The following is a 10,000-nucleotide window of genomic DNA, read 5'->3' as shown; positions in this document are numbered from 1 at the left end:
AGTGTGTTATCATGTTAGAGGAGTGTTAGTGTGTTATCATGTTAGAGGAGTGTTAGTGTTAGTGTGTTATTATGTTAGAGGAGTGTTAGTGTGTTATCATGTTAGAGGAGTGTTAGTGTTAGTGTGTTATCATGTTAGAGGAGTGTTAGTGTTAGTGTGTTATCATGTTAGAGGAGTGTTAGTGTTAGTGTGTTATCATGTTAGAGGAGTGTTAGTGTTAGTGTGTTATCATGTTAGAGGAGTGTTAGTGTGTTATCATGTTAGAGGAGTGTTAGTGTGTTATCATGTTAGAGGAGTGTTAGTGTTAGTGTGTTATCATGTTAGAGGAGTGTTAGTGTGTTATCATGTTAGAGGAGTGTTAGTGTGTTATCATGTTAGAGGAGTGTTAGTGTGTTATCATGTTAGAGGAGTGTTAGTGTTAGTGTGTTATCATGTTAGAGGAGTGTTAGTGTGTTATCATGTTAGAGGAGTGTTAGTGTGTTATCATGTTAGAGGAGTGTTAGTGTTAGTGTGTTATCATGTTAGAGGAGTGTTAGTGTTAGTGTGTTATCATGTTAGAGGAGTGTTAGTGTTAGTGTGTTATCATGTTAGAGGAGTGTTAGTGTGTTATCATGTTAGAGGAGTGTTAGTGTGTTATCATGTTAGAGGAGTGTTAGTGTGTTATCATGTTAGAGGAGTGTTAGTGTTAGTGTGTTATCATGTTAGAGGAGTGTTAGTGTTAGTGTGTTATCATGTTAGAGGAGTGTTAGTGTGTTATCATGTTAGAGGAGTGTTAGTGTGTTATCATGTTAGAGGAGTGTTAGTGTTAGTGTGTTATCATGTTAGAGGAGTGTTAGTGTGTTATCATGTTAGAGGAGTGTTAGTGTTAGTGTGTTATCATGTTAGAGGAGTGTTAGTGTTAGTGTGTTATCATGTTAGAGGAGTGTTAGTGTGTTATCATGTTAGAGGAGTGTTAGTGTTAGTGTGTTATCATGTTAGAGGAGTGTTAGTGTTAGTGTGTTATCATGTTAGAGGAGTGTTAGTGTGTTATCATGTTAGAGGAGTGTTAGTGTGTTATCATGTTAGAGGAGTGTTAGTGTGTTATCATGTTAGAGGAGTGTTAGTGTTAGTGTGTTATCATGTTAGAGGAGTGTTAGTGTTAGTGTGTTATCATGTTAGAGGAGTGTTAGTGTGTTATCATGTTAGAGGAGTGTTAGTGTTAGTGTGTTATCATGTTAGAGGAGTGTTAGTGTTAGTGTGTTATCATGTTAGAGGAGTGTTAGTGTGTTATCATGTTAGAGGAGTGTTAGTGTTAGTGTGTTATCATGTTAGAGGAGTGTTAGTGTGTTATCATGTTAGAGGAGTGTTAGTGTGTTATCATGTTAGAGGAGTGTTAGTGTGTTATCATGTTAGAGGAGTGTTAGTGTTAGTGTGTTATCATGTTAGAGGAGTGTTAGTGTGTTATCATGTTAGAGGAGTGTTAGTGTTAGTGTGTTATCATGTTAGAGGAGTGTTAGTGTTAGTGTGTTATCATGTTAGAGGAGTGTTAGTGTTAGTGTGTTATCATGTTAGAGGAGTGTTAGTGTTAGTGTGTTATCATGTTAGAGGAGTGTTAGTGTGTTATCATGTTAGAGGAGTGTTAGTGTTAGTGTGTTATCATGTTAGAGGAGTGTTAGTGTGTTATCATGTTAGAGGAGTGTTAGTGTGTTATCATGTTAGAGGAGTGTTAGTGTGTTATCATGTTAGAGGAGTGTTAGTGTGTTATCATGTTAGAGGAGTGTTAGTGTTAGTGTGTTATCATGTTAGAGGAGTGTTAGTGTGTTATCATGTTAGAGGAGTGTTAGTGTGTTATCATGTTAGAGGAGTGTTAGTGTTAGTGTGTTATCATGTTAGAGGAGTGTTAGTGTTAGTGTGTTATCATGTTAGAGGAGTGTTAGTGTGTTATCATGTTAGAGGAGTGTTAGTGTGTTATCATGTTAGAGGAGTGTTAGTGTTAGTGTGTTATCATGTTAGAGGAGTGTTAGTGTGTTATCATGTTAGAGGAGTGTTAGTGTTAGTGTGTTAACATGTTAGAGGAGTGTTAGTGTGTTATCATGTTAGAGGAGTGTTAGTGTGTTATCATGTTAGAGGAGTGTTAGTGTTAGTGTGTTATCATGTTAGAGGAGTGTTAGTGTGTTATCATGTTAGAGGAGTGTTAGTGTGTTATCATGTTAGAGGAGTGTTAGTGTTAGTGTGTTATCATGTTAGAGGAGTGTTAGTGTTAGTGTGTTATCATGTTAGAGGAGTGTTAGTGTGTTATCATGTTAGAGGAGTGTTAGTGTGTTATCATGTTAGAGGAGTGTTAGTGTGTTATCATGTTAGAGGAGTGTTAGTGTTAGTGTGTTATCATGTTAGAGGAGTGTTAGTGTTAGTGTGTTATCATGTTAGAGGAGTGTTAGTGTTAGTGTGTTATCATGTTAGAGGAGTGTTAGTGTGTAATCATGTTAGAGGAGTGTTAGTGTGTTATCATGTTAGAGGAGTGTTAGTGTGTTATCATGTTAGAGGAGTGTTAGTGTTAGTGTGTTATCATGTTAGAGGAGTGTTAGTGTTAGTGTGTTATCATGTTAGAGGAGTGTTAGTGTGTTATCATGTTAGAGGAGTGTTAGTGTTAGTGTGTTATCATGTTAGAGGAGTGTTAGTGTTAGTGTGTTATCATGTTAGAGGAGTGTTAGTGTTAGTGTGTTATCATGTTAGAGGAGTGTTAGTGTTAGTGTGTTATCATGTTAGAGGAGTGTTAGTGTTAGTGTGTTATCATGTTAGAGGAGTGTTAGTGTTAGTGTGTTATCATGTTAGAGGAGTGTTAGTGTTAGTGTGTTATCATGTTAGAGGAGTGTTAGTGTGTTATCATGTTAGAGGAGTGTTAGTGTGTTATCATGTTAGAGGAGTGTTAGTGTTAGTGTGTTATCATGTTAGAGGAGTGTTAGTGTTAGTGTGTTATCATATTAGAGGAGTGTTAGTGTGTTATCATGTTAGAGGAGTGTTAGTGTTAGTGTGTTATCATGTTAGAGGAGTGTTAGTGTTAGTGTGTTATCATGTTAGAGGAGTGTTAGTGTTAGTGTGTTATCATGTTAGAGGAGTGTTAGTGTTAGTGTGTTATCATGTTAGAGGAGTGTTAGTGTTAGTGTGTTATCATGTTAGAGGAGTGTTAGTGTTAGTGTGTTATCATGTTAGAGGAGTGTTAGTGTTAGTGTGTTATCATGTTAGAGGAGTGTTAGTGTGTTATCATGTTAGAGGAGTGTTAGTGTGTTATCATGTTAGAGGAGTGTTAGTGTTAGTGTGTTATCATGTTAGAGGAGTGTTAGTGTTAGTGTGTTATCATGTTAGAGGAGTGTTAGTGTTAGTGTGTTATCATGTTAGAGGAGTGTTAGTGTGTTATCATGTTAGAGGAGTGTTAGTGTGTTATCATGTTAGAGGAGTGTTAGTGTGTTATCATGTTAGAGGAGTGTTAGTGTTAGTGTGTTATCATGTTAGAGGAGTGTTAGTGTGTTATCATGTTAGAGGAGTGTTAGTGTGTTATCATGTTAGAGGAGTGTTAGTGTGTTATCATGTTAGAGGAGTGTTAGTGTTAGTGTGTTATCATGTTAGAGGAGTGTTAGTGTGTTATCATGTTAGAGGAGTGTTAGTGTTAGTGTGTTATCATGTTAGAGGAGTGTTAGTGTGTTATCATGTTAGAGGAGTGTTAGTGTTAGTGTGTTATCATGTTAGAGGAGTGTTAGTGTTAGTGTGTTATCATGTTAGAGGAGTGTTAGTGTTAGTGTGTTATCATGTTAGAGGAGTGTTAGTGTGTTATCATGTTAGAGGAGTGTTAGTGTTAGTGTGTTATCATGTTAGAGGAGTGTTAGTGTTAGTGTGTTATCATGTTAGAGGAGTGTTAGTGTGTTATCATGTTAGAGGAGTGTTAGTGTTAGTGTGTTATCATGTTAGAGGAGTGTTAGTGTTAGTGTGTTATCATGTTAGAGGAGTGTTAGTGTGTTATCATGTTAGAGGAGTGTTAGTGTTAGTGTGTTATCATGTTAGAGGAGTGTTAGTGTGTTATCATGTTAGAGGAGTGTTAGTGTGTTATCATGTTAGAGGAGTGTTAGTGTTAGTGTGTTATCATGTTAGAGGAGTGTTAGTGTTAGTGTGTTATCATGTTAGAGGAGTGTTAGTGTGTTATCATGTTAGAGGAGTGTTAGTGTTAGTGTGTTATCATGTTAGAGGAGTGTTAGTGTTAGTGTGTTATCATGTTAGAGGAGTGTTAGTGTTAGTGTGTTATCATGTTAGAGGAGTGTTAGTGTGTTATCATGTTAGAGGAGTGTTAGTGTTAGTGTGTTATCATGTTAGAGGAGTGTTAGTGTGTTATCATGTTAGAGGAGTGTTAGTGTGTTATCATGTTAGAGGAGTGTTAGTGTGTTATCATGTTAGAGGAGTGTTAGTGTTAGTGTGTTATCATGTTAGAGGAGTGTTAGTGTGTTATCATGTTAGAGGAGTGTTAGTGTTAGTGTGTTATCATGTTAGAGGAGTGTTAGTGTGTTATCATGTTAGAGGAGTGTTAGTGTGTTATCATGTTAGAGGAGTGTTAGTGTTAGTGTGTTATCATGTTAGAGGAGTGTTAGTGTGTTAACATGTTAGAGGAGTGTTAGTGTGTTATCATGTTAGAGGAGTGTTAGTGTGTTATCATGTTAGAGGAGTGTTAGTGTGTTATCATGTTAGAGGTGTGTTAGTGTTAGTGTGTTATCATGTTAGAGGAGTGTTAGTGTGTTATCATGTTAGAGGAGTGTTAGTGTGTTATCATGTTAGAGGAGTGTTAGTGTTAGTGTGTTATCATGTTAGAGGAGTGTTAGTGTTAGTGTGTTATCATGTTAGAGGAGTGTTAGTGTTAGTGTGTTATCATGTTAGAGGAGTGTTAGTGTTAGTGTGTTATCATGTTAGAGGAGTGTTAGTGTTAGTGTGTTATCATGTTAGAGGAGTGTTAGTGTTAGTGTGTTATCATGTTAGAGGAGTGTTAGTGTTAGTGTGTTATCATGTTAGAGGAGTGTTAGTGTGTTATCATGTTAGAGGAGTGTTAGTGTTAGTATGTTATCATGTTAGAGGAGTGTTAGTGTTAGTGTGTTATCATGTTAGAGGAGTGTTAGTGTGTTATCATGTTAGAGGAGTGTTAGTGTTAGTGTGTTATCATGTTAGAGGAGTGTTAGTGTTAGTGTGTTATCATGTTAGAGGAGTGTTAGTGTGTTATCATGTTAGAGGAGTGTTAGTGTGTTATCATGTTAGAGGTGTGTTAGTGTTAGTGTGTTATCATGTTAGAGGAGTGTTAGTGTGTTATCATGTTAGAGGAGTGTTAGTGTGTTATCATGTTAGAGGAGTGTTAGTGTTAGTGTGTTATCATGTTAGAGGAGTGTTAGTGTTAGTGTGTTATCATGTTAGAGGAGTGTTAGTGTTAGTGTGTTATCATGTTAGAGGAGTGTTAGTGTTAGTGTGTTATCATGTTAGAGGAGTGTTAGTGTTAGTGTGTTATCATGTTAGAGGAGTGTTAGTGTTAGTGTGTTATCATGTTAGAGGAGTGTTAGTGTTAGTGTGTTATCATGTTAGAGGAGTGTTAGTGTTAGTGTGTTATCATGTTAGAGGAGTGTTAGTGTGTTATCATGTTAGAGGAGTGTTAGTGTTAGTGTGTTATCATGTTAGAGGAGTGTTAGTGTGTTATCATGTTAGAGGAGTGTTAGTGTTAGTGTGTTATCATGTTAGAGGAGTGTTAGTGTTAGTGTGTTATCATGTTAGAGGAGTGTTAGTGTGTTATCATGTTAGAGGAGTGTTAGTGTTAGTGTGTTATCATGTTAGAGGAGTGTTAGTGTTAGTGTGTTATCATGTTAGAGGAGTGTTAGTGTGTTATCATGTTAGAGGAGTGTTAGTGTTAGTGTGTTATCATGTTAGAGGAGTGTTAGTGTGTTATCATGTTAGAGGAGTGTTAGTGTTAGTGTGTTATCATGTTAGAGGAGTGTTAGTGTTAGTGTGTTATCATGTTAGAGGAGTGTTAGTGTTAGTGTGTTATCATGTTAGAGGAGTGTTAGTGTTAGTGTGTTATCATGTTAGAGGAGTGTTAGTGTGTTATCATGTTAGAGGAGTGTTAGTGTTAGTGTGTTATCATGTTAGAGGAGTGTTAGTGTTAGTATGTTATCATGTTAGAGGAGTGTTAGTGTGTTATCATGTTAGAGGAGTGTTAGTGTGTTATCATGTTAGAGGAGTGTTAGTGTTAGTGTGTTATCATGTTAGAGGAGTGTTAGTGTTAGTGTGTTATCATGTTAGAGGAGTGTTAGTGTTAGTGTGTTATCATGTTAGAGGAGTGTTAGTGTTAGTGTGTTATCATGTTAGAGGAGTGTTAGTGTGTTATCATGTTAGAGGAGTGTTAGTGTTAGTGTGTTATCATGTTAGAGGAGTGTTAGTGTTAGTGTGTTATCATGTTAGAGGAGTGTTAGTGTTAGTGTGTTATCATGTTAGAGGAGTGTTAGTGTTAGTGTGTTATCATGTTAGAGGAGTGTTAGTGTGTTATCATGTTAGAGGAGTGTTAGTGTTAGTGTGTTATCATGTTAGAGGAGTGTTAGTGTTAGTGTGTTATCATGTTAGAGGAGTGTTAGTGTGTTATCATGTTAGAGGAGTGTTAGTGTTAGTGTGTTATCATGTTAGAGGAGTGTTAGTGTTAGTGTGTTAACATGTTAGAGGAGTGTTAGTGTTAGTGTGTTATCATGTTAGAGGAGTGTTAGTGTGTTATCATGTTAGAGGAGTGTTAGTGTGTTATCATGTTAGAGGAGTGTTAGTGTGTTATCATGTTAGAGGAGTGTTAGTGTTAGTGTGTTATCATGTTAGAGGAGTGTTAGTGTTAGTGTGTTATCATGTTAGAGGAGTGTTAGTGTGTTATCATGTTAGAGGAGTGTTAGTGTTAGTGTGTTATCATGTTAGAGGAGTGTTAGTGTGTTATCATGTTAGAGGAGTGTTAGTGTTAGTGTGTTAACATGTTAGAGGAGTGTTAGTGTGTTATCATGTTAGAGGAGTGTTAGTGTTAGTGTGTTATCATGTTAGAGGAGTGTTAGTGTGTTATCATGTTAGAGGTGTGTTAGTGTTAGTGTGTTATCATGTTAGAGGAGTGTTAGTGTTAGTGTGTTATCATGTTAGAGGAGTGTTAGTGTGTTATCATGTTAGAGGAGTGTTAGTGTGTTATCATGTTAGAGGAGTGTTAGTGTTAGTGTGTTATCATGTTAGAGGAGTGTTAGTGTGTTATCATGTTAGAGGAGTGTTAGTGTTAGTGTGTTATCATGTTAGAGGAGTGTTAGTGTGTTATCATGTTAGAGGAGTGTTAGTGTGTTATCATGTTAGAGGAGTGTTAGTGTGTTATCATGTTAGAGGAGTGTTAGTGTGTTATCATGTTAGAGGAGTGTTAGTGTTAGTGTGTTAACATGTTAGAGGAGTGTTAGTGTGTTATCATGTTAGAGGAGTGTTAGTGTGTTATCATGTTAGAGGAGTGTTAGTGTTAGTGTGTTATCATGTTAGAGGAGTGTTAGTGTGTTATCATGTTAGAGGAGTGTTAGTGTTAGTGTGTTATCATGTTAGAGGAGTGTTAGTGTTAGTGTGTTATCATGTTAGAGGAGTGTTAGTGTGTTATCATGTTAGAGGAGTGTTAGTGTGTTATCATGTTAGAGGAGTGTTAGTGTGTTATCATGTTAGAGGAGTGTTAGTGTTAGTGTGTTATCATGTTAGAGGAGTGTTAGTGTTAGTGTGTTATCATGTTAGAGGAGTGTTAGTGTTAGTGTGTTATCATGTTAGAGGAGTGTTAGTGTGTTATCATGTTAGAGGAGTGTTAGTGTTAGTGTGTTATCATGTTAGAGGAGTGTTAGTGTTAGTGTGTTATCATGTTAGAGGAGTGTTAGTGTTAGTGTGTTATCGTGTTAGAGGAGTGTTAGTGTTAGTGTGTTATCATGTTAGAGGAGTGTTAGTGTGTTATCATGTTAGAGGAGTGTTAGTGTGTTATCATGTTAGAGGAGTGTTAGTGTGTTATCATGTTAGAGGAGTGTTAGTGTTAGTGTGTTATCATGTTAGAGGAGTGTTAGTGTTAGTGTGTTATCATGTTAGAGGAGTGTTAGTGTTAGTGTTAGGTCCCCCCCCAGTGGCCCCCCCCCCCCCCAGTGTAGAGACCTGAGCCCCCCCCACCCCCCACTCCCCTCAGTGTAGAGACCTGCGCCCCCCCCCTCAGTATAGAGACCTGAGCCCCCCCCACTCAGTGTAGAGACCTGAGCCCCCCCCTCAGTGTAGAGACCTGAGCCCCCCCCACCCCCCCCCCCCAGTGTACAGACCTGAGCCCCCCCACCCCCATCAGTGTAGAGACATGAGCCCCCCCCACCCCCCCCCCCAGTGTACAGACCTGAGCCCCCCCCTCAGTATAGAGACCTGAGCCCCCCCCCTCAGTATAGAGACCTGAGCCCCCCCTCAGTATATAGACCTGAGCCCCCCCACTCCCCTCTGTGTAGAGACCTGAGGCCCCCCCCTCAGTATAGAGACCTGAGCCCCCCCTCAGTGTAGAGACATGAGCCCCCCCACTCCCCTCTGTGTAGAGACCTGAGGCCCCCCCCCTCAGTATAGAGACCTGAGTCCCCCCCTCAGTATAGAGACCTGAGCCCCCCCCTCTGTGTAGAGACCTGAGGCCCCCCCCCTCAGTGTAGAGACTTGAGCCCCCCCCTCAGTGTAGAGACCTGAGCCCCCCCTCATTGTACAGACCTGAGGCCCCCCCCACTCAGTGTAGAGACCTGAGCCCCCCCTTAGTGTAGAGACCTGAGCCCCCCCTCAGTGTACAGACCTGAGGCCCCCCCCACTCAGTGTACAGACCTGAGCCCCCCCTCAGTGTACAGACCTGAGGCCCCCCCCCTCAGTTTAGAGACCTGAGCCACCCCCCCCCAGTGTAGAGACCTGAGCCCCCCCCCCCCAGTGTAGAGACCTGAACCCCCCTCGCTCAGGGTAGAGACCTGAGCCCCCCCCCTCAGTGTAGAGACCTGAGCCCCCCCCCCTCAGTGTAGAGACCTGAGCCCCCCCCCCCTCAGTGTAGAGACCTGAGCCTCCCCCCTCATTTTAGAGACCTGAGCCCCCCCCCCCAGTGTAGAGACCTGAACCCCCCCCCCTCAGTGTAGAGACCTGAACCCCCCCCCCTCAGTATAGAGACCTGAGCCCCCCCCCCCCAGTGTAGAGACCTGAGCCCCCCCCCCTCAGTGTAGAGACCTGAGCCCCCCCCCCCTCAGTGTAGAGACCTGAACCCCCCTTGCTCAGGGTAGAGACCTGACCCCCCCCACCCCCCCCGCTCAGTGTAGAGACCTGAGTCCCCCCCTCAGTGTAGAGACCTGAACCCCCCCCCCCTCAGTATAGAGACCTGAGCCCCCCCCCCCCAGTGTAGAGACCTGAGTCCCCCCCTCAGTGTAGAGACCTGAGTCCCCCCCTCAGTGTAGAGACCTGAGTCCCCCCCTCAGTGTAGAGACCTGAGCCCCCCCCCCCCAGTGTAGAGACCTGAGTCCCCCCCTCAGTGTAGAGACCTGAGTCCCCCCCTCAGTGTAGAGACCTGAGCCCCCCCACCCCCCTCGCTCAGTGTAGAGACCTGCGCCCCCCCCACTCAGAGTAGAGACTTTAGCCCCCCCCCTCAGTGTAGAGACCTGAGGCCCCCCCCCTCAGTGTAGAGACTTGAGCCCCCGCCTCAGTTTAGAGGACTGAGAGCCTCTGGTTAGGATGGCCATGGATGAGACTGGGAGCCTCTGGTTAGGATGGCCATGGATGAGACTGGAAGCCTCTGGTTAGGATGGCCATGGATGAGACTGGAAGCTTCTGGTTAGGATGGCCATGGATGAGACTGGGAGCCTCTGGTTAGGATGGCCATGGATGAGACTAGAAGCCTCTGGTTAGGATGGCCATGGATGAGACTGGGAGCTTCTGGTTAGGATGGCCATGGATGAGACTAGAAGCCTGTAGTTAGGATGGC

General features: G+C 41.7%; 1 protein-coding gene across 1 annotated transcript in view; it reads left to right on the top strand.

Moving 5' to 3' along the window:
* Positions 1-10,000, top strand: part of alg13 (ALG13 UDP-N-acetylglucosaminyltransferase subunit) — a 35,048-nt gene that overhangs the window by 4,936 nt on the left and 20,112 nt on the right. The gene's annotated exons all lie outside the window — the stretch shown is intronic.

The sequence above is a fragment of the Scomber japonicus genome, chromosome 2 (genome assembly GCF_027409825.1).
Source record: "Scomber japonicus isolate fScoJap1 chromosome 2, fScoJap1.pri, whole genome shotgun sequence".
NCBI lineage: Eukaryota > Metazoa > Chordata > Actinopteri > Scombriformes > Scombridae > Scomber > Scomber japonicus.
This window is presented reverse-complemented; position numbering and strand designations above follow the sequence as displayed.